The sequence below is a fragment of the Giraffa tippelskirchi genome, chromosome 6 (assembly GCF_054371585.1).
Source record: "Giraffa tippelskirchi isolate mGirTip1 chromosome 6, T2T-mGirTip1v1.2.pri, whole genome shotgun sequence".
Taxonomy (NCBI): Eukaryota; Metazoa; Chordata; class Mammalia; order Artiodactyla; family Giraffidae; genus Giraffa; species Giraffa tippelskirchi.
This window is the reverse complement of record NC_137280.1, coordinates 73,991,904-74,015,638: the sequence shown is the minus strand read 5'-3', so window position 1 is coordinate 74,015,638 and position 23,735 is coordinate 73,991,904. Positions and strand designations below refer to the sequence as shown.

Genomic DNA, 23,735 nt, shown 5'->3' with positions numbered 1-23,735 from the left:
CTTACCCAGACCCCCTCCCCCAACTCCCCCACCGTGCTCCTGGCAAAACCTGCTCTCATCGCAGCTGCCTCCCTGCCATCCCTTCGTGAGTCTCAAGCCTCAGCCCCTCGGGGACCCGCGCCTTGGGGGTTCCGGGCCCAGGTCAGCGCTCCGCAGGTATTCAGGCAGAGGTCCACCTTCCAAGATCAAACCTGGGTACCGCCCAGCACTAGCTCTGACGCCCCTGAACTCGCTCCCTCTCTCCAAAGGGTCCTGGACACCGAGCCCATTAGGGTGGGCGTGAAGCCTGGAGGGGAGCCGGGCCGGCGCGGGCATACAGCGGGGCTTCACATCCGTGCCTCGGCCCCTGGGGCCCGGCTGTGGGGCCGCCGACCGGGGTGGGGGGTGCCTCCAGAAGGGCCGCGTCTGGGGCTCCGGGCAGGGAAGGGGTGCGAGGGCTCCCCCGTAGTCCGCTCAACTCCGCCGGCCCAGAGCGGCGGCCTCTGGGCGTCCGCTTGGCCGGGCGCCGCTCCTGCCCCTAGCCAGGGCTTCCCCAGGGGCCGCCGTTCGGGGCCGCAGCCACGCCCGCGGCCGCCAGCAGCCCGGCTCCGGCGGCCCCCCAGCGCGAGCCCGGGGGGCGAGCCCGGCCGCGCGCTGGGCATGCGCGGGCCGCGGCGCGCATGCGCGGTGCTCCCGCGAGGCGGAAGCTCGGGGCAGGGACGCGGCCGAGTGCGCGCAGCGGCGAGGCTGGGGCGGGGGCGCGCCTCACCCGGCCGCCGCGCACGCGCGGCCGGCGCCGACGCAGCACGGCCCCGAGGGCGCGAGCCCGCCGCCGCCGCCGCCGCCGGGCCGGGACCGCTGTGCGCCCGCGGCGTGAGGCGTGGGAGGGAGCGCGGCCCGTCAGCCGCGGCGCCGCCCGGTCGTCGTCCGTTTTTGCCTGCCGGCGCCGCCGCGGTCGGAGTGAGTGAGGGGCCCGGGCCGGGGCCAGGGCGCGGGGCCGACTCCCGGAGCTGCTGGTTGGCAGGGCGGCGGCTCGAGGGCTGAGGGGCCGAGCGGGGCCGGACCGCCCTGTCCCGGCGGCGGGTGCGGCGGGGACCGGCCCCTCCCGCGCCGGCCGAGGCCAGGGAGGCAGGGGCGTGAGGGAAGCTGGGGCGCTCCGGCGGGCCGAGGGGTGCGGGGCCCGGAGAGTCTGAGGGTCTCCAGGCAGGGGGCTGGTGGGGGAGGCCGGGGGCTCCGGGTAGCAGGGGCTCTGCGGGGGCGCGAGGAGGCCGGGGGTCCGGGGGCTCGAGAGTCCGAGGGTCTGGAGGCCGGGGGCTCGGGGAGGCCGGCCAGCCTCTGCCGGAGCGGGCTGAGGGCCTCCACAACAAAAGGACCGGGAGAGGACTCTGCCGGAGCCGGGCCGGGCGGGCCTGGAGCCCGCGTGCGGAGCGGCCCCGCGGCCCCGCGGCCCGCGCTCAAGTTTTCTAACGCCCGGAGCTTTTCCGGCGGCCGCCGTAGACCTGGCCGGACTCGCTGCGCTTCCCAAGTTTCCTCCTCTTCCCGCCCCAGCCCCCAACTCCCCTGCGAGCTGGCGCGCTCTCTCTCTCCCCGGGTCCTTCCCTGACATCTCTTTCTTCCTCAGAGGAGGATGGATGTGTGTGTGTGTGTGTGTGTACGTGTACGCTGCTATTAATACTTGATTTTATTTGTTTGCAGCATTTTGTAGCTTAATGCACTAAGGGTAAAGGTTTTTTTTTTTTTGTTGTTGTTGTTGTTTGAGCCCTTTCAACAGTGTCTTATTCTTGTTCAGTTAGCCTGCAGCTGGGTTTTTGGCAGTGAGACTAACATAATAGTAATATTGTGGTAATATGGGAACCACTTGAAATACAGTCAAGTTGAAGGCTGTGTCAGAGTTTGAGAATCTGCACTTATCTGAATCTGCACGACCACCATTGGGATTCTTACTTGGGATGTAAACTTTTTCGTGGTTGGAAAAACAGGCCATCACTGTTCGAGATGAAATACCAGAGCCTCACCCTTAAAACTTTTTGTCAAACGGGTAATGAAAATAAGTCTCTTCTTTGAAATGACGCAGCCAAACCCTCAGGTTAGTCGTCCTGTCTTTTGACAACCTCTGAAAAGCGGGAGGAAAGTGTGTGGATGATGTGATTTAAGATTCACAGTTTGTTGAGCTGCACTCTGGATAATATTTTGGTCCAATTGTGCTGTTCAGGTAATTTTTAAAACCCTGTAGTATTTAAACACATGAAACTTTGAAAGGAAGTTTGTGTTTCAGCTTTCAATTTGTAAAGATACTGAGACAGTATCTTTATGAGTATATGGTTTCATATTTTTGGCTATCTTTGGAGGGGAAAACTAGTCAAGTTTACTAGTAGCATCTTCTGAACACTCATGTACTAAAGATAAATATTATAGATTCTTCTCTGGAGAATTTCTTTCAGGTCATTATCAAATAATCCAGTTTAACGATGAGCACCGGAAAATACTGTTTAAAACACATGTTCCCTTTTAAAGGTGCCCGTACATAAGACTTCAGGAAAGGACTGAACAGAAGGACTTGTACATCATTCAGAGGTGATCCATTGAGGAGCAAGTGCTTGGCTAAATAAAGACTCTGAATCCAAAACTTAGTATTTATGATGCGAGGCAAAGGATGCTGGCACTCCTACAGGAGCTCTTCTAAGGTTGTGGGTCCCCAAAAGTGAGTAATTAAGTGTTAGATCAGGAGTGATGTTCCACTAGTGCAGTGGTGGTCACTAGTGCAATGGTCATGAAGTGTCTGGGGAAGGTGAGAGTTAGGAGTAGCAGTAAGAATCATGGAAATGTTTTTAGTGAGTAGTGAAAGTCGCTCAGTCCTGTCTGACTCTTTGCAACCCCACGGGCTCTACAGCCCATGGAATTCTCCAGGCCAGAACACTGGAGTGGGTAGCCCTTTCCTTCTCCAGGGGACCTTCCCTACTTAGGGATTGAACCCTGGTCTTCTGCATTGTGGGCGGATTCTTTACCAGCTGAGCTACAAGGGAAGTCCAAGAGTACTGGAATGGGTAGCCTATCCCTTCTCCAGCAGATCTTCTTGTTCCAGGAATCGAACCCGGGTCTTCTGCATTGCAGGCAGATTCTTTACCAACTGAGCTATCAGGGAAGCCTGAAAACGTTTTTAACTAAACTCATTTCTGTAACGCTGTGTCCTTTGTTGGAAAGTACAGACATTAATGTTCCAATTCTCAAAACTAGGTTCTTCAGCTAGATAACTTTTCTTACTAGAAGGTTGGAGAAATTGTCTAAATAACAAAGTTGTATTGTTAAAGCCCACCCCTTTAAGAGAAATACTGGTGAGTTCCCTCAGAAGAAATTACTCTGTTGTATTTTGTGTATACATATATAGTCTGTGATGTAATAAAATGGTAGGGATAGTAAAAGAAAACTTTGAAAATTACTATCTTTGCATGTTATTTTGAGTTAGCGAGGTGGGATCTTAGCTCATATTTCTAAAGGTTTTATGGAAAGCTTTTTTCCTGTACTTTGAGGTGTCTTAATTTTCAAAAAAATAATTAAATGTTGTTTTAAGGGTAACAAAAGATGCAATTCAAATAGTTAATACAATATATAAATCTTTAACTTTTGAAATAAAACATTTTCAGTTTAGATATATTTTCATCTAGAATAAATCTGGTTTTAAATTTCAGTGGCATGAAAAGTTCTATTATTTTTTTATTACTGTAGCTTTATAGTATAGTCTGAAGTCAGGAAGCCTGGTTCCTCCAACTCTGTTTTTCTTTCTCAAGATTGCTTTGGCTATTTGAGGTCTTTTGTATTTCCATACAGATTTTTAAAATTTGTTGTTGTTCTAGATCTGCAAAAAATGCCACTGGTAAAAAGTTCTGTTATTTTTATCATATTTGCAAAATGAAGTTATTATTTATTTATTTATTTGGCTAGTAAATAAGAAAAATTTAGTTTCTGAAGTATTCCACTTTGCCTTAATGCTCTAGTTTAAGAACACATTTTCATTAGTTTTCCCCTTACTAAAATCCCTTAAATAGCAAGAAATTACTGTAGGAATCTATGAGAATTTTCACTGTTGTCTGTATAGATTATTTAAAATGTTCGCTTAAGAAAGTTTGGGCAAAGGAAATGACCTTATCTGAGTCGATAGTAATAAGCTCCAAGAAGTTTATGAATGCACGAAGGCTTTGGATGCTCAGTTGCTCACCCATCCTCAGAAGGACCCTGGGCAAGGGAGAGGAGGGAGAGCAGGTGTGGCTCCCTTCGGGCGCACCTGTGTTTTTCTCGCTCACCCAGCCATGTTCAGGGGTTAGGGTTTTTTCCCCTTCTTTTCATTGTACACTGGTGGATTATTTGAGCCCTTTATTGCTTTTTCTCTCTACTGACATTTTGGCAGTTTTTTTTTTTTTTTCCCTTCTTCATCTCGTGACTACCAAAAGACAACTCAGTGCAAGAGAAGTGACATTCATGTCCACCAGTTTCTGGTATTAATTTCTAGTAATTCCGCCAATCTTACCATTCAGAATTGCACAAGTGTGTTTCTGATTGGAAATCAGTAGAGGAACCCCCTCTGTTCATATCTATAACAATTGCATTTTTTTCTTTTTTTACTAGGCTCAGTGATGAAAATAAAATTCAGGTGCACAAATATAGTTAAATTTTCAGTTTAAATAGAATTTTTAGGGAGTTGCCTAGTGGTCTAGTGGTTAGGACTCCATGCTTTCGCTGCAGAATACCTGGGTTCAGCCCCTGGTCAGGAACTAAGATACTGCCAGCTACATGGTGTGGGCCCCACTCCCCAACCCCCCACCCCCCCACCCCCCGCAAAAAAAGAAATATTTTAGCAAAACCGTTAATTATAGTGTGATTTGTGTAAACACTAATGAAATGATTTATAGACAGAAGTAGGAAATGTTTCCCCAAGTGGCACCGTTGCCACTCTTCAGCAGTTGGAAACCTCAGAGGGAAATGCTAGTGGCATCACAAGGACGTGAAGGACATGAAGGTTTTTGCTTACAAACTTTGTATTTAACTGAAGTGGCCCTGCCTAAGTCTTGCTAATATACCTTGCCATTTACTGTCAACTCATTTTTCAGATCAAGAAGAGTGACTTAAGTTACATATTTGAATATTATCCAGTGAGAGGGGAAGAACATTGCTGGGCGCCTGTGTGGGTGCCACGTGTTGGTGGGTGTCACTGCCTTTTTACAGATGAGTTAAGTACTGGAGAAGCTCTGTTCTGTAAGCTGCACGTGTTCGACGCCGTGTGCCAGGGCCAAGCTGAGTGCTGTAGTGCTCTATCCGCTTTATTCCTTGTGAAAACTAGAGCGTACTTCGGTCTGCATCCTCCTTTTGCAGATGAAACACCGGAAGCCTAGAATTACAGTTACCCACCTTGGGTCTTCAGCCCACAGGGGTGGACCTAGCTTTGCCGGACCTGGGGGACTGTGTAGTGTGAGCTCCCGGCAGCCTGCGTGCAGCCTCCCAGGTGGGAAGAGCAGCAGCCAGTAAAACCCTAACCCAGTCTCCTGCAGTGGGAGTAAATAGTGTGCGAGTGTAATGACCATGTCTGGGAACGTTAGGTAATTATATTTTCACTTGAACCTGACACTTTGGATTATGAAGTTCTCATCTGGTCAACATAGTGTAGGTAACCGTTTTAATGAATATACCAAGATTGTTTCATTATTTGCAGTCTGTTTAGAATCAGGTAGATAAAATGTATAATGCATGATGCAGTGACTGATCCTTCTTATTTGTCAAAGGATGTGCGTTAGTAACCTCCATGTTTACAGTTTTTTCATTGGTGACTTTTTTGGGAGGGTGGATGTTGTTTGAAGACAGTTTTGAGGGAAGCAGAGGATATGTAAGGGAAAAACAAATTGCACATTTCTCACACAGGTATGAGCCCCTTGTGGTAATCCTAGTATTTATAATCTCTGACACATTGCTGCTCTATAAATGTTTCTGAAATGAATGTGCTCATTCTCACCAACTTAGAATTTTCCATTTGCTTTTAAGAGTCAGCACATACTCTGCTCCTTTATTTGGGGCCTGTGAACCAAAACCAAGGCTTAGAAGAACCTAAGCTGTCGTGTCTGGGGACTCTCTGTGCCTGGAAACTTCCTTCTGCCTCCATTGTCTATACTGAAAGTCCTGTAGCTTGGATTCTGCTGTAAACCATGGTGCTCGTGTCTACTGGTGACCAAAGCATCATGCATTTGTCTTTGCTGGCCTGAAGGAAGAGCTTACAGTTTTACACATTTTATATATTTAGTGGCTTGTGTGTCTTCTCATGAGAATTTAAGCACCATGAGGGCAGAAACTTGGTTTTACATACTGTTGGGTCACCAGTGCCTAGCACAATATTTATTGAGTAGAACTGAAACTTGTTCATGGTTGTGTGTGTGTGTTAGTCACTCAGTTGTGTCCGACTCTTTGCGGCCCCATGGTCTATAGCTTGCCAGGCTCCTCTGTTTGTGGAATTCTCCAGGCAAGAATACTGGAGTGAGTTGCCATTCGGTTCTCCAGGATATCTTCCCAACCTAGGGATCAAACCTGGGTCTTCCACATTGCAGGCAGATTCTTTACCACTGAGCCACCCGGGTTGGAGGACAGCTATTTCATGAGCCAGTTGTCTGTGGCTTTGCTTGCCTTGGTGAAGGACCTCCCTTTAAAACCATGTAAAACTCGATACTAGGGAAGAATTGGATTATCTTTGTTTTCATTTTTGTCTGCTTTATTTTAGATTACTGCTATCATCATACTTGGACTAGGGAAAACATACTGCTCTTCTCCTTTACGATTCTGAAATGTTCTTTTCTAGAAACTGATCTTGTATTAATTGATCGTATGTTTATTAGGAAGCATCCTAAGTTCTGCAGACATAGAAGACTACTCAAGGTGACACAAAATGAGTGCAATTTGTAAAAGCTCCTTGATTACTGGTCCAGAAGCTCTAGTGTGTCTTTTGCTAATCAGCTGGATTCATTGGCTGCCGTACAAGAGTTTTACATTATGCCCTGAAACCATTTTTAGAAACCCATTTCCTGTTGCTGCATGCCAGTTATATGGTATGCCAGCTTTTCCTTGCCATGACAGGTCCCTTACCTTTCAGTCATTTGGAGTGTCAACATTTGGGTAGCAAAGAGTAGTTTGTTCTGCTTCATCAAGTTCCCCCTCAGTCTTGCTGTACCGATCGGGGAAACACACACTTGCAGAGTCCAGGGAGCTCCAGGTTGTTGGCAGTGGTTCTTTGGGTCGTCCCAGGTTAGAAGTGCAGAGGCTCCAGCCTGACTTCTGACCCACTGACTCCGGCTCTGGGGGCGGGGCTGGCTGTCAGTTCCAACTTGCTGTGCTTTTGGTGCATGGTGTTTGTGAACCACTGCCTAAGAGGGCTTAAGAGAAACACAAGTTGTAGCAGGCAAACATAAGTCATAAATGGCAGAGGTATGTATGAGTATGGTCTCTTTGACCTCTTTAAATTTGCTAACGAGGTTGCCTTCCGATCAGTACTCTTAAATATGTTTTTGGAGTCTTGAGAAGACCTCACAGTTCCTTTTGTATAGAGATTTTGAAGGTTTCCTGCTGAGCCCACTCAGTTCTTTTGAATCCTGGCGTGGATTTTAAGTGAACAATCTCATGTTGCAGTAACAGTTTGTATGGCTCCCGGACTTGTGCCTTTTGGCAAATAGCAGGAGAGTGTGTGCATGTGAGTGTGAAGGCACACGTTCCCTGGTGGTTTGTTTTGGTGCTGAAGAATTGGCTGGCTTATGCTAGAGTCAGGGTGATTGCCAAGTCTTGGGGTGACTGATGAAGCAGTATTGTGTGAGTTGATTCTATGCCTAGCATTACATCCGTACCTGAATTTCATAAATTTGGTTTTGCCTTTCCTCTTTTTTCTTGAGAGGCAGACTAAGTAAAAGTTAGCGTACCACGGTGGGATCGACCATGGGCCTTATGCAGAGTTAGATGCATGTGTTGGTAAATAGCATATTGTAAGCTTGGTAACAAGGATTCTGTGTTGTCTTTTCCTCGTGCTACATTGTCAGTCAGTAATTGTGTAATGATGGAAGGAGGGTCCCTCCTGCTGGGGTCCTGGGAGGAGTCAATCACCCAGACTAAAGCAAGTAGCTCTGTTGTGGGGGCTTTGTGGGAAGGGGGTCTGTAACTGTGAAAGTTGTTGCAAAGGTAGAGAAGCACTTGTCAAAGGCAGATGGAATTAAATGTAACCTCAGAACACTGAGAAGGTTGTTTGCATGTGAATTCTGCCCCCATTCCCCATCTGTCAGTCAGCTGTGCAGCTCCATGAAGGCAAAAATAATAGAGAGCTGGTGGAGAGAGCTCTTTGGAACAATCTCTGTCTCCTTAAAATTGGCCAAGTGAAGTCACAGTTCTCGTTAGTAGTCTCCTATTAATGTGACTCTGGTTAAATGTACAGCTGCCCCCTCCTGGGTGTCCGAGGGGTTGGGACCAGGACCTTCCTCAGATACCAGGTTCCTTGGGTGCTCAAGTCCCTACATACAACTGTGCACACTGTCCTGTGTACTTTATAAACGTCTCTAGGTGACTTACAGTACCTGGCACAGTGAAGTGCTGTGTAAATCACTGTCAATGCGGCAAGTTCAAGTTTCCCTGTTTGGAACTTTCTGGGCTTTTCTCCAGTGTTTTCAGCCTCACGTGGAGAACCTGAGGATATGGAGGGCTGACTGCCCTTGCCTATGCCTGGCCTTCTCAGTGGGTGTCCGTGGATGGCCCTCCTGGACCCCTGAGCAGCCTCCCCTCTGATGACAGTGTGGGCTCCTGCCGGCTCCCCTCCCCGCCCCTCCTGGTGGTTTCTGCAGTATTACCGCCTTGTGATTTTAAACAGCCTTTTCCTGGTTATGATGAGGTTACACATCTTTCTATACATTTACCGGCCATTGGGAGTCACTGTTTTGTGAAGTGCCTGTATTTTTATATTAGTTTTTAAAAATTTATTCATAGACTTCTTTATATGTTCAGGACACAAGTCCTTTGTTGGTTATATATTTTACCACTTTCTCTCCCACTTTGTTGTGCAGTTTCACTGACACAGTGGATTTTCTTTTTTTTGTTTTTTCTTTTTGTCTTTTGAACAAAGAGAAGTTCTTTTTACTTTTATTTTTTGGCCGCACCATACGACTTGTGAAATCTTAGTTCCCCGACCAGGACTTGAACCTTTGGCATTGAAATCGCAGAGTCCTAACTGCTGGATGGGAAAGTCCTGAGACGTTCTGAAGTTTAATGTGGTGTAGTTTAAGTATAATTCCCAGTGATAAAGTTAAAATATGAGTCTTCAATTTTATTTTAAAAACTTTGTGGAAGTTTTCAGACATATGCAAAAGCAATGTTGTAATGAACTCTCCATGTTCATTACCATCTTTAACAATGGGCTTCATTAACATCAGTGGTACTGGTTTACATTTAAAAGACATGAAGGAACTTGCTTTGAACATATATGCTTATGCTGACCAGATAGCATGGCTCTTGCTAAAATGTGACATAACAATTTATGACGCATTTCTTTCAGGACAAGAAGGGATCAGGTGTCACTGTACAGCTTTTTGAAGTCGGTGATGCTCAGAGGCATCTAATAGTCCTAACCAGCTGGGTGTTAAGCAAGGCCATGGATCTCTCCACAGCCTCAGAACCTGGGGTGGAAAGGCCCTTCCTTCTTTCTTCTCTCCCTCCCTTTCTCTCTCTTTCGTTTTTCTTGTACTCGAGTCAAAATAAACGTTGCTTGCTTTGCAGTGTTTGTTTAATGCTCCTGATAGCAGTATGTCTTTTTTTTTTTTTAAAACTTAGTCATTAGGATGGAGAAGCAGCATGAAGCTTTAATAGAACAAAACTCATCAGAGAAATGCGCTTAGTATGTTAGTCCTTTTCAGGAGATGATTTTGTTAAACATTGAAGAGATACAGAAGAACATGTGTGAGATGTGAGTAAGTTGTAGACCAAGAGTGCTCTGACCTACCAGAGAAAGATGCCCAAGGCCACAGAGGTGCTGGCCAGCTCCTGCAGAAGAGGCTGAGGCAGGGAACATGTAGGCTCCACGGGCACCTAGGGCTTCTGTCTGTGCCCAGGACTCGGGCCTGCTGTTGCGGTGCAAAAGCAGCCGTGAGCTCTGGACAAAGAGATGAGTTGTCTGTGCTCCAATACAGTTTTATTTCTGGACCCTGAAATTTGAATTTCATGTAATTTCAAATGCAATGAAATGTTATTACTCTTTTTCTAAAACTTAAGTTTACTTTTGGCTGTGCTGGGTTTTTGTTGCTGTGCAGGCTTTTCTGTTGTTGCAGAGCATGGGCTCTAGGGCATGTGGGCTTAGTGGTGTGACTCTCGGGCTCTAGAGCACAGACTCAGTGGTGTGACTCCCGGGCTCGAGGGCACAGGCTCAGTGGTGTGACTCCCAGGCTCTAGGGCACAGGCTCAGTGGTGTGACTCCCGGGCTCTAGGGCACAGGCTCAGTGGTGTGGCCCCCGGGCTCGAGGGCACAGACTCAGTGGTGTGACTCCCGGGCTCGAGGGCACAGGCTCAGTGGTGTGACTCCCGGGCTCTAGGGCACAGGCTCAGTGGTGTGACTCCCGGGCTCTAGGGCACAGGCTCAGTGGTGTGGCCCCCGGGCTCGAGCGCACAGGCTCAGTGGTGTGACTCCCGGGCTCGAGGGCACAGGCTCAGTGGTGTGACTCCCGGGCTCGAGGGCACAGGCTCAGTGGTGTGGCTCCTGGGTTCTAGAGAACATACTCAGTGGTGTGACTCCCGGGCTCTAGAGAGCAGGCTCAGTGGTGTGGCTCCCGGGCTCTAGAGAGCAGGCTCAGTGGTGTGGCTCCCGGGCTCTAGAGAGCAGGCTCAGTGGTGTGGCTCCCGGGCTCTAGGGCACAGGCTCAGTGGTGTGGCTCCCGGGCTCTAGAGAGCAGGCTCAGTGGTGTGACTCCCGGGCTTAGTTGTTCTGAAGTATGTGGGATCTTCCTGAATCAGGGATTGAACCCCAGTCTCCTGCATTAGTAGGCGATTCTTTACCACTGAGCTACCATGGAAGCCCCTGTTATTGTTTCAATGATTTCTTTAATCATACACAGTGTAAAACTGTTCTTAACTCATGGGCTGTACAAAAACAAATGATGGGGCCACCCTGGTTTAGAGAAGAAAGCCAGCCTGGCAGCTGTGGGCCAGCTGCAACAATGGAGAATCTCCTCCTGCCCCGAGGCCCACCTTTCCCCACCACAGCGCCCCCTCTTACTTTGTGAAGCCTGTGTAGCCATCTCCCCTCAGCCCCTTGAGCTACCACCTCCTTCTTCAAGCCTTGATATCATTTGTATTTTAGTCACCTTTATTTTCTTTGTCACTTGACTGTGACAAAATCTGAGAGCAAAGTGTTCACTACTGTATCCCCAACATTTAAAACAGCGGTCACTGGATGAATGTTGTGTTTATCATTTCTTTGTGTTAGTTTTGTCTGTGTTGAACTGTCTACTAGGGAATCACACTACATTTGTTTTTCTGCGACTGGCCTTCTTTCCGCTCAGCGCTGTGGTTGAGACCTGTTGGAGGGCTGTATGTGGTCAGTGTTGGTTCACTTTCTCTGTTGTGTAACCTGGTCTCCAGTTGATGGGCATTTGGATGGTTTCCAGCCTCACTGCTGCCCACGTGCGTGGATGTCTCGCCTGCCCACGTGGGGTGCGATGCCGGTTCTGGCTGGCCAGCCTTCAGCTTGCCTGCTTCCTGCCAGATTGCTCTCAGGCTACCCTGCCAGCTCGCATCCCACTGATGCAGGGAAGTGACTCCTGGCTGCTCTGCGTTCTTGCCAGTGCGCTGTAGTTGATTCTGTTTTCTTCAGTTTTGCCATTCTGGCAGTTATGTAATAGTATCTGTGGCTTTATATTGAATTTCTCTTAGTACTAATTAGGTTAATAATCTTTTAATATATTGGTTATATCTCTTTCTTATGAAGAGAAGACATTGGCCTGATTTTCTTCTTATGTTTTTCTTATTGACTAGTAGCTGTTTTCTATGTGTGGATTACTATCCTTTGTCATTGTAAGCTGTGAATGTTTTTTTCCAGTTTGTGGTTTATCTTTTTACTTTTGAGATGTCTTGGAACTAAAGTTCTTAATTTTAACATCATTGACTTTATCAGTCTTTTTCTTCATGATTAGTTTTTTGGTCTTATTTAAGGATTCTTTCTTTACTGAAGGGTTACAGTTTGATATGAGATATTTTTGTTATTTATTCATAAAGCATGTATTGTTCCATTCAGTAAATATGTTTGATATTTAGGTATTTTTTTCTTTTTTTTTTTTTGGCCATGCCACACGGCTTGAAGGATGCAGCCTGGGCCCTTGGCAGTGAAAGCGCCAAGTCCTAGCTACTGGACCACCAGGGAATTTTCTGACTTCCATAAAGATTCGTTTGATGGCTCATAATTTATTTTAGTGTTTGATAAATTCCAAATGAATGAATATTCTTTGATGTACCTCGTTGTGACTTATTTCTAAAATGGGACTGTAGTAAGAAAGTGTGTTCTGTATGGAACCACGTCTTTGAAATTAATGTTATCTTTACTAGACCCACATGTGTGCTCAGTTGCTTCAATCATGTCTGATTCTCTGTGACCCCATGGACTGTAGCCCGCTAGGCCCTTCTGTCCGTGGGAGTCTCCAGGAAAGAACACTTGCGTGGTTGCCGTGCCCTTCTCTAGGGGGTCTTCCCCACCCAGGAATCGAACCTGCGTCTCCTGTCTCCCACTCGCGCCATCTGGGAAGCCCTGTATCCTAGTTCAGTTTGGCTGTATCTTGACCCTAACTCTGAAACTTCTGGACACCTAGGTACATCTTACTTCTGCCTCTGGAAACACTTGTTTTATTTCCAGCCTGAAATCGAGGTGTTAATGCACGTTATCAGCCCTTGGACTCTGAAGCTTGAGGACAGGTGACTGCCTCGACTGCCAGTTTGTTTCAGCTTAGCTGACAGGCAGGGGTTCATGCTGTGCCTGCAGCTGCTTCCTTTCAGTTGCATTTGTTAATTAAGCTGTTTAATTTTACCTTCTCAAGACTGACTGAAAAAAGAAAAGGAAGAAAATTTTAGTTTGTGGTTATAGCAGGGTCTTTTAGCCAAGTGCTTACTCTGAGTATTCATTTCATTTTTGTTTACAAAAAGTAACATTGACTTGAAAAGTATCAAAATTAAATAATACGTCAGAAGTTAAATTTTATTCCTCCCCTAACATCTCAGATATTGCCAGTTGAGGGGTTTAGGCATCATGGTTTGTGTAGAGAGGAGTCTCATCTGGGAAGCAGAAGGCCTGGGTTCAAATGTTCCCCTCTGCCTTTTGTTTTTTGACTTTCGACAAGTTGTTTAGTTATTCATTGTCTCAGTTTCAGATAGCCCTTATCTATAAAGTCTAGTGTTTATAATCTCTGCCTTTGAGGGTATGTGTGCAGCTACTTTGTAAAGTGTAGGCAAATGTCAAGTGCCAGGATCAGGGTCTTTTTCAGACTTACATAGTGCTGGATTACTACAGGCCTGGCCTTTCCCACTTACATGTTTCCCCGGTTTGTTCTTGAACTGGTCAGGTGAATTCATTTGTTTGTTTAGCATTTATTAAACACCTGTCCTGTGCCTCATGCAGCCTTGAGCCCTGGTGATGCTGATGCAGACAGGGGGGTGTGGGGCTGGCTCAGGTCAGTGACTCTCACAGCTGGTGCTCTGAGGGCCAGAGGATGCGGCCCCAGTGAGGATCAAGCTCCAGTGTCGGCAGACTTTCTCTGTTCAAGGCCAGACAGTGGATGCTTCAGGCTTTGCAGGCCACATATGGCTTGCCACATATTTCTTGAATTTTCCTCTTTAGCCCTTTACAAAAGTAAAAAATACATTCTTAGCCCAGGGACTTTACAAAACCTGGCTGTGGGCCAGATGCAGTGGCCTCTGCAGGTTCTGACTGCCTGAAAGGATCTGTAGGAATTCAGTAGAAAGTGGGAAGCAGGAGCGCCCTGTGCAGAGGCGTGGAGGTGTGAGGGCCGGCTGGGTGGAGTGGGCTGTTCCTGTCAGATCTGGAGCTCAGCACCGGTTGGGGAGGAGGGCGGTGAGCTCCGTGTGGTAGGCAGGATGTTTGCACTTGCTTCTGATCCAGAGCAGATGTATGGGGCAGGAGGAGGCCGGGATGAGTGCGGTGGCCCTACAGAGATGTGCTCTGGAGGGGAGGCAGGAAGCACGCGCCTGTCACTCAGGAAATGGCTGCCTGGCTTGCTCTGAGGGGAACCGTCGGAGCGCAGGGTTCAGTTTCACAGTCCGCGCTCCTTTAATCATGTAATGATGTTGTACAAACAAATGAGGAAAGCCTCGGTCAAGGGTGCAGCTGAGGAGCTGGAGAGAAGGGGGTGATTTGAAGCCATTTTCTGAGTTAATCTCTGGGTCCCGACCAGTCACATGACGTGGCTGGGCCGCGAGAGGGGTCCCAGGTAACTCTCCTGAGGTGACCTGCTCATGAAGCTCTGTTTGCTCCGAAATACGAGCAGTCACGGTTGCTTTGAGGAGGAACCATTCTTTCTTGGGTTCATGAGCCCCAGAAATTAAGTTGTAAGCAGAATTGTGTGTTTTTCCCTGCAGAGAGAACTTCAGGGCTCTTGTGGGGTTACTAAGAGGGAGCCCAGCACCCAGGGGAGCCACTCCTTAATAGAGTGCATACATCTGGCGCTTTGCAAAGGTTTAGGCTAATCATCTGAATCATGGGTTTTACTTTCCATATAATACATCCCAAACTGCCAGGTAAACCCCAAATGCATGCAGTCCCTCCTAAATGGAGCCATCTCAACTGGCTATTAAAATGTTTCCCCCACCTCTCCTCCCCTCCAGAGACAAACAACAAGACACGTATTTGGTACATAGGAGGCTGACCAGGTGTGTGGGACTCTTGACAGGCACAGAATGTTTTCAGCAAGCTATTGTAAGGTAGGCAGAGCTGAAGTTTACAGTTAGGCTTCTCTTCATAGTCACATGCCTGTGAGAGGTGGGCATGTGTCCCTTTTAAGTAGGATTTGCCATTACCAAAAATGAGGGTAGTTTCTTCCTAGGAATGTGTGACCTCAGGCCCAGCTAAACCAAGGCGGCCTCATCAGGCAGGAGGTGCCGGGGCACAGAGGTGACTTCCCGGGAGCTGTGCATGGCCAGGGCCTTTCCTTGGGCGAAGTTCATCCTTTACTGCATGAAGCGTAATTATCGCTAGACAAGTTAATTATTACAGTCATGACTAGGGAGTTCAAGAAATTACTGCTTTTAGGGAGACGATATATGTTGCAACCACACGCGGTATAATTTACTACAAAACTAAAAAATCAGAATTTCTACCCCTAAGTGAAGATGTCTCCAGAAGTGTATCACACTTGACACCTGTCCTAATGTTTTCCTTTGGAACTTGAATAAAGATCAGGAGTCATGGTGGGAGACAGCTCATTTTTAGAATCAGAATTTTAAAATATTTTGACAGGTTGTAATGAAGTGCTAAGATCAATAAGATAAAATTAAAATTTATCAGGAATAAATGTAAAATGGTAGACTTAAATCAAAAAGAAAATCAACTGAGAAACTTGAGGGTGGGTGAAATATGTCCTAACTGTTCCTGTGTGCAGAAGACGGGGTGGTGGGGGCTGTTGGTTGACTTAAAACTGGGATTGTCAAACTTTTATGTGAATGGGCATATGAGAAATAGTTTAGATTTTTCAGACTTATAGACAAAATCAAGGATATTATGTAAATACTTCTATAACAAGAGAGAACACAGAATTTTTTCTTGGACAGAATCCAAATTATAACAGCATGATTTTTTATGATATCAGTCCCCTGATGAGAGAATGGGATTCTCTTTTGGGGGAAGAAGGAAAGGGGGTAACACTTTTCTTAATTGGAGTTTTAAAGCTAGTGCTGCCTGTCATTAGAGTCAGTCACACATGTTCATCTGCTAATGCTGATCTACCAAGGAGGTATTTCATCTTTGAAAATGTCTTTATGCCAGTTGGTACTCTCAGATCCTGATATCCATGCAGGAGTATATAATTTTAACTGAGCATATTCATTGCTTGGAAGGCATTTATAAAATTCTCTTAGGTTCTTCTTGATATTTGCCTTTTAGCGTGTCGTCGTATTGCAGATTAATCACTTCCAGTTGATTGGAGGGGGGCCTCAACTGCATAGTTAAATGGATTTTGAAATATGTAAATTTTCATTATACTTGCATCAGGGTTCAAAAAATGCTGCTGGAACTGTAGCTTAAACTCAGAAAATATATCTGCTGTGAATTTGTGTGGGAATGGAAATCTCACTTCTCGTAACTTTTGGTAGCTTGGGGAGTGTGTAAAGAAGCGTGGTGTTCCTTGTGATTCAGACGTTGGCTGTCATTGAAATGACTTTATTGCAGAAGGGCCTCATATAAGCAGCCTTGGAATTTTAGGTTGGGTTCATTAAGAAATGTTATCAAGTCTTTCGTGCGTGCTAAGTAGCTTCATTCGTGTCCACCTCTTTGCGACCCCGTGGCCTGTAGCCCGCCAGGCTTCTCTGTTCATGAGATTCTCCAGGCAAGAATACTGGAGTGCGTTGCCATGCTCTTCTCCAGGGGATCTTCCTGACGCAGACATAACATGTCTCTTATGTTTCCTGCATTGGCAGGTGAGTTCTTTACCACTAGTGCCACCTGAGAAGCCCTTAGTCAGTCTTTAGTTAAAGCTAATTTCATTGACTACAGTGTTCAGTAATAGTAGTAGTCGATGGAGGGTCTTTTTCAGAGCAATTTCAGTCATGCCTCTGAGGTCAACAGGTCACAACAAAACCTACCCCAAACCGCTAAACTGCTGTGTGGAAGGACAAGTCAGAATATTTCAGTGAATTTTGCTGTTGATGCTGCTGGTTCAGCAATACGCAAGAGATTAGGAAACTTTGCACAGAATACCTGCTGATGAAGAACCCAGTGAATAACTGTAGTTTAAATAACCATGTTTAAATGCTTTAAACATCTTAACGTTTTCACGATCTTTGTAAATTTGTCCAGCCAACCCTTGTCCTGCTTCTCATGTATTTTCAGCCAGCATTTGTATTATACTTCAGGTAATACTAAATTTAGTGTTTTCTCCAGTTCTTTGAAAATATTCTCACCTGTAGTCCACATACATTGTTCTTAGAAGCCAGTTCCCCAGGACCATTGACTCCTTGAATAACATCTGTTGACAAGCAGCCAAGGAAGGCCCCCCAGAGTCGTTTGCCTTGTTCTGTGACTGACTGTTGATGGCATTTCCTGCACCCTCAGCTCTGAGCATCTGTTCTTACTGATAGTCCTGAGCAGGTTTTTTCTCAACACATTTCTTTGGCCGTGCAAACATCAGTGTAAACTGAGGGACTGTCTAGGATTGTGAGCCAGAGATGTGGTGTGTCTGACTGAGATGCCGAGTCACCTGCTGTGTTGAGATCAAGCACTGGGGTGGCTGGGGCAGGCACAGGGGTCCTCTGTTCCGCGGCTGCTCCTGCTTGGGTGTGATGACGCAGCTCAGGTCGGCATGGTGCTGGTGGCCATGACGCCAGGGGCAGTTTCTGGGCATGTTTTGCAGGAAAAGCTGACAAGATTGGGTGGGGAGAGTGGGAGGAAGGATCGGGGGTGATGTCCACTGTTTGTGGCCTTGGCCGTTGGAAGGAGGGGCTCTCATAAATGGAGAGGACCGCGCATAGGAGGTTCATGAGGGAAGATCAGGCCTGAGCTCTGTTGGGCATTTTATGCAGTTCCCTTGGGCAACCTTTTGCTTCTCTGAGCAGGCTTGCAGCTGGTCCCAGATCCAGTATATCTGTCAGGATTTGGTCAAGAATGCAGAAGCCACTCTAGATGTTTATTCAACGTAGGAATTAGAATCCATCACTTGTGTTGGAAGGGCTGGCAGGGTCGAAGTTCGGGGAAGCAGCCCTCACACTGAGTGCGTCCCCGGAGTTCCTCTGGGCTCAGTGGTGATGTGGGCAGTTAGTTGACACTGCTGCCGCTGATCTCAGTGCTTTGAAGCAGGTGGTTCCTGGGGTCTCTCTCTGGGGCAGCTGAAATTCTCCTTGGAAGGTACCCTAGGTCTTGGCTGCCACATCAACCTGCAGTTATGCTCCTGCCCACACCTGCCTCTGGGGAGTACTTTTCTCCTTCATCTTATCAGTCTTGTAAGAGTTTCCTCCAGCCCTGAATTGGGGCAGGAAGCAGTTCTGGCTTCTCTGTGGTGCTGGGATGCAGGGTGATAGCAGTCAGTCCAGGACGACAGCTGGGCAGCGGGTCTGAGCTAGAAAAACACATTGTAGAGCTGTTAGCAGGAGACAGCACTTCCGTTGAGCTCTCCTGGGAGGTAAGCTCGGCCAAGAGGAGAAAGGACAGAGCCTTCGGGGCTCTAGAATGGACTGGTTAGAGAGATCAGAAGCCATCTGACTGCCGAGAAGAAAGTGGGGCAGTCTGTTAGTGGTAGTGTTGTGAGTACTGGTTTTTCAGAACTTAGTAACTTCCCCTCTTCTTTCCTATTACTGTGTTCACTTAGTCAGTGCTTAGTACAGATGGATGGCAAACCCTGTGTCCAACCCTGGCTCAGATGCCTGAGACACGGCATGCCCACCTGTGAGCAGCGCCACCATGCAGTATTAGAATATTTTTGGCTAGAAAAGTAGTTTGATGCATAAAGAAGCTTTTGTTTGCCCAGATGATTTTCATAATATATTCACTTTCTTTATATATTTTTGGTTTTTTAGAAAGTTACTTCTGACTTTTTTTTTTTTTAAAGAACACAGGTTCCAGCTTGCCTAAGTACGAAACTATTGGTAGACTGAGCTTAGACTGAGCTTAGAGGAAGGGCGGTGTACATGAAGAGGTTGTGTATTTTGGACACTGGAGACCTTCACAGTTAAGTTACATTATTGCAGTGTTGTGGGTTAAGAAACAGTGGGTTTGAGCCTTATTTAACAGCATCAAATAGACCGATTCTTCTCCAGGGGTTCAGCCTGTATGCTCAGTTCGAGCCAACTAGAATTTGTCAGTGTGTCGTGTTGAATGTTACTGAGCTTTAGGAAGAATTTTTCTGTCGTGGTTGCTTTGGAAAGCCCAGATCTTGCTCATTGTTTTAACAGTAATATTATCTGGTTACTGTGGGAAAGCAGAATAGCACCTTGATTTTAAGAGTGCTGGTAAGCTAGTTTTGAGCTTCCCTTGTGGCTCAAATGGTAAAGAATCCGCCTGAAGTGTAGGAGACCCAGGTTTGATCCCTGGGTTGGGAAGATCCTCTAGAGAAGGAAATGGCAACCCACTCCTGTATTCTTGCCTGGAGAATCTCACGGACAGAGGAACCTGGTGGGCTACAGTCCATGGGGTTGCAAAGAGTTGGACACAACTCAGTGACTAACACTTTCAAGGTAGCTAACACTTGAATCCCTGATTGCTCCCTTGCTTGCTGTGTGACCTGGAGAATTCAATTTCGTTAAGACTTAGCTTTCTTAAGTGTAAAATGGGAACACTGATAGTAACAAATAAGGACTGTGAGGAGCTGGTACTTGCAAAACGCTCAGGAGAAAGGCTGAAACTGTATGATGATCAGGGTTGTTTTTGAGACTTAGTGAGAGACAGGTGTCAGAAAGCTGGCCAAGTTGGATTGTGCATTGAAGTGAGAACAAGATGAGCAAGGTAATAGAAGGAAATATTTTACCTGTTAATGAAACACAGGTTTAGAGTGTGTGACTGGTGGAAAATTTTAGTTCACGTTGTTAGAAAGGGAAAGGGGTTCAGAGTAGCCCGGGTGTCTGTTTATACCCATCTTAAAACATACTTGTTCATGCCAGAAAGGTGGAGCTTATCCACCTTACAGCCATCTTCAGGGACCTGGTAGTATATTTTATTATATAATGAGGCAAGTTTAGTTTCTCTTTATCTATCTGGAGCAAAAGGTTTTACTTATGCATTTTAATTATACAGCTTGGGAAATGTCTGATTTTCTGCTCTTTTTGAACTAGTTCAATTTTTATGCTTATATCTTTTCAGTTTTGTATGTTTGCTAAGATGCAGAGCTTCATATTCTTAATAAAGATAGATTAGCTCATGGGATAAATAGGAGTGCTGGCACACAGCAGGTGCTGAGTTGCCCACTGCTAACATGGCAAGTTAGCGGCCCTCCTGCTGATAAAATGGAATGTTGTTACCTGCTTGAATTCTCCTTACAGTGAAGCACAGAGCTGTTATAAAGCACTCAGGAGTCAGTGCATCCATTCATTTATTCATGCTTTGTCACTCAGGCATCAAGTATATGTTTATTGATTAAGTGCTCTAGGTGTTTGATACAATGTATATTATCGAGGGTATACAGTGGGGAACAAAAACCAGACCTGTGGAGTAACTGGGATGTTTTGCCTTTCACAGCAAGGAGAAGAAAGACAGTTGCAAGAGACTTGCATTTTAATGAATGATGTTTTCAGGTTTGTAATCCTCTAATAGAAAAGAGGCCAAAAAAAAAAAAAAGAGAGCTTCTAAGAAGCACATGTTTTTCTTTTACCTCTTGCAACCAGCTGGAGTCAGAACTTCACTCTGGCTTTATTTAATAGTGTGTAGGTCCTGAGGCTGCAGAGTTGAAGGAGGCTGCTGTTGCTCCTAGAATCTTGTGTTTGAGTGGAGGGAGGGGCTGACAGGTGGGGTCAGATTTGACATCCACCCTAGTGGGCGAACCCACTCAGATGGTAAAGAGTCTGCCTGCAGTGCAGGAGGCCCAGGTTCAAGGCCTGGGTCAGGAAGATCCCCTGGAGAAGGGAATGGCAACCCACTCCAGTATCCTTGCCTGGACAATTCCATGGACAGAGGAGCCTGGCAAGCTACAGTCCATGAGGTCGCAGAGAAATCGGACACGACTGAGTGGCTAACACACACGTGTTAAACCAGAAGCTATACCACAAGGGTGCCTGGGGGCAGGACTGTTGTCTCTTCTGTTCACTGATGTGTGCTCCAGTGCCTGGTGCTGTGCACGGCACGTGGCAGTGACTGCAGAGACCCCTCTCGTGAGTGACAGGGCTGGGGGATGCACCCCTGTTCAGCCTGGGCAGGAAAACCCCGGCAGAGGGACTGCCAGTGGCACAGAGGTGTGTTCTGTAAACTAGAAGGAGTTTAAGAGACACCGTTGAAAGATGTTAGACTCTGCAGAGTTAGACTGGGCTTGATCAAGAAGGGCCTCAGGCCCTGACGTACAGGAAGCATGTTTCCCGACTTCAGGTCGACACTTCATATTGCACGGTGCACGCCGTGTCAAAAAAGCTCCATTGTGTCTTGGGGTCCCACTCTGTTAGTGGTAGCTGGACTACTGAAATTCTGTGAGCCACTGGTGAACTTTTCATCTTTGGGGGAAGATGAGGATATAGGATAAATAATTGTTTTCTCAGGAGTAAAAATAGTCTAAATTCCTGAAGGACAGGAGTCTTCTATTTCTATGTCTTTGACTTCTAGTTCCCCGGAAGAATGCCAGGTGTGTTGAGTAGATGCTCAGTATGTGAATAAACGAAAAACACCCTTGGCTCTCGTGTGCACTGTTGTAGCAAGCGTTGTAGTGGGTTCTGGAAGGTGATTGCTGAGAAATGGCCTTTTGCGGGGTCTCCAGGTGAGTGAGGGGCAGAGAGGAGTGGGTCACTGATGATGGGACCAGGGTGAGTGCTGTGGACAGACTACAGGGAGTGCGAGGGATCGTCGCCTTCCTTGGAGCACTCATTCCCCGGGTTCTTAGTCGTTTTTATACCTGCTACTATTTCCACACCCTCTGTGGTAGCCTTTTAGTAAACCTTCCACAGTGTCAGGCACACGGACTCTTCATGTCCTCTTTCTGGGCTCAGCTTCCTGGAGGTCTCTGTTCCCCCGTGTTCTCAGCTGGCTGTCCTCATGCCTGCCCTGCAGCGTTGCCCCGGTCGTTCCTTGCTCTCGCCCTTTGGCTTCTCTCCAGGGTTGGGTTTCATGTTTGGGGTGCCCCTTGTCTTCATCTTCCTTGACTGACTTCTTTGTCTTGGTCGAGCACTGCGTCGAGAGGTGAATCACTTGAGAAGGATGAGTGGGGTCTTGGTCAGGGCCAGGCCGCCTCCCACGGTCCCTCCTCCTGAGCCTCTCTGCTCCGACTGTCCTCTCTGGGCCCACAGCTCCTGTTCTGGAAGCTCCCTCCACCGTCACGTCCTTGTTGAAGCTCAGGTTCTCCCTTGATGCTTACATTTCGGTGGAGGACCTTCTCCAGTGGCCTCCTGAGGTAGGATGCTTGGGGCAGAAGGTTAGGGAGTGAGCGTGCTTGAGGAGGGTGGTTAAGGTGTAGCTGCTGTAGAGTTCTGTTGGCATCGCTCTGACCCATTGCTTCCTGTGCTTGGTGTTACTGGGTTTCAGTTCAGAAGCTTGTTCGAATTTCTTATTCAATGTAACTTTTCCCCCTCCCATCTTTAGAAGCTTGTAGCAATTTAAAACTTTGTCCAACTCTTTTAAAATGTCATGCAGTGTGGGTTTCTTTTCATCTACTGTTGTGCTTGTTCAGTGAGGACCTTCACTCTGCTGACTTTCATTCCTCAGCTCTGGGGAGATTTTTTCCAGTGATTGTGCTGATGTTTTTCTCCCTTCTGTTTCCTTGTTCTTTCTTTCCGGAAGTCTTGTTATCCACGAAACTGTCTTGGCTGTCGTAATTTTCTTATTCTTTATCTCCAGTATACTTCTGTCCCACCTTCCCTCCCGTTCTTCCTTCGTTTTTTATTCTGCTTTTAGGGAAATGTCTTGAATTTAACTTAACCTTCTTTTTAGTGTTTTGCTTCTATGTTCAGTTTCTTTAGTATTCATGAGCTCTTTTTTCTTCTTTCAAAAGAGCATCCTGTTTTTGTTTGTTGATTGCAGCGTCTTCTTATGTCCAGGTTTTCGATGGTCGAGTTTCTGTTTCTCTCAAGTTATACCCTTATCTCCCAACCCTCCAGAACCCCTTCCTTCTGTCTGACATGGGGTGGGCCTTTTGACTTTTACATCAGGATGTTATGGGTGGTTGATTTGTTGGGGGATCCCCTGTATTTTCAGGTCTTTCTTCTTGGGCTGATTATATTCCCCAGGAATATTCTCTAGTCTCTTTTGTGTAGAATTCTGACTACAGAAATCTGGGGGCTGAGTGGGTGGGTGGGTGAGGGGTGGGGAGCGCGAGGACCCACCCTTGAGTTTTGTACGGTGATAAAGTCCGCCTGTGTGTGGTACAGCTGGGCAGAGGGACGTCAGTCCAGGGCCACTCTGCTTTTCCTGGGAGTGACGTGACCTGCAGGGATGGGGCAGCACTCGGATGCCTGGGGCTGAGGTTCTGGCTGTGGCTTAAGCGGACTCGCTGCTCCCCTGTGGCCAGGCCCCGTCCTGCCCGCACCAGTGCTGCCCGTTGGGAGCCTTTCGGGACACCCCTGTGGAAGTGGAATTGGGTCTTAGTTTTTCCACTGCTGGCTTAGGATCTGGCTTTCTCGGCCTGCTGAGTCATTTACTATGCTTCCAATCTTCATAGATTGTGTGTCCTCCAAGGGTTTTTTTTTCCCCCTTTTTAAGAAATTTGTTTTGGTCTTTATCTTCCATGTGAGACGCTTTTCTCACAAGTTCCAGAATTCTCTTTTTCCCCTGTCAGTTCTGCCTGAGCTGTGTTTTGTTTTTCAATTTTTTTTTAATATCTCTTTAGTATAATTTTAGTGAGAGAGGGTGAAGTAGATGTATATATTGTTGG

At 46.9% G+C, this 23,735-nt stretch overlaps 1 protein-coding gene across 50 annotated transcripts in view; it reads left to right on the top strand.

Annotated features, from left to right (window-relative positions):
* The first annotated feature begins 757 nt into the window (after positions 1-757).
* Positions 758-23,735, top strand: part of PTK2 (protein tyrosine kinase 2) — a 194,072-nt gene continuing 171,094 nt past the window's right edge. For all 50 annotated transcript variants that reach the window (XR_014057697.1, XR_014057696.1, XR_014057698.1 and 47 more), the window contains exon 1: positions 758-939. The gene's annotated coding sequence lies outside the window, so the exon portion shown is untranslated. The remainder of the gene's footprint in view (positions 940-23,735) is intronic.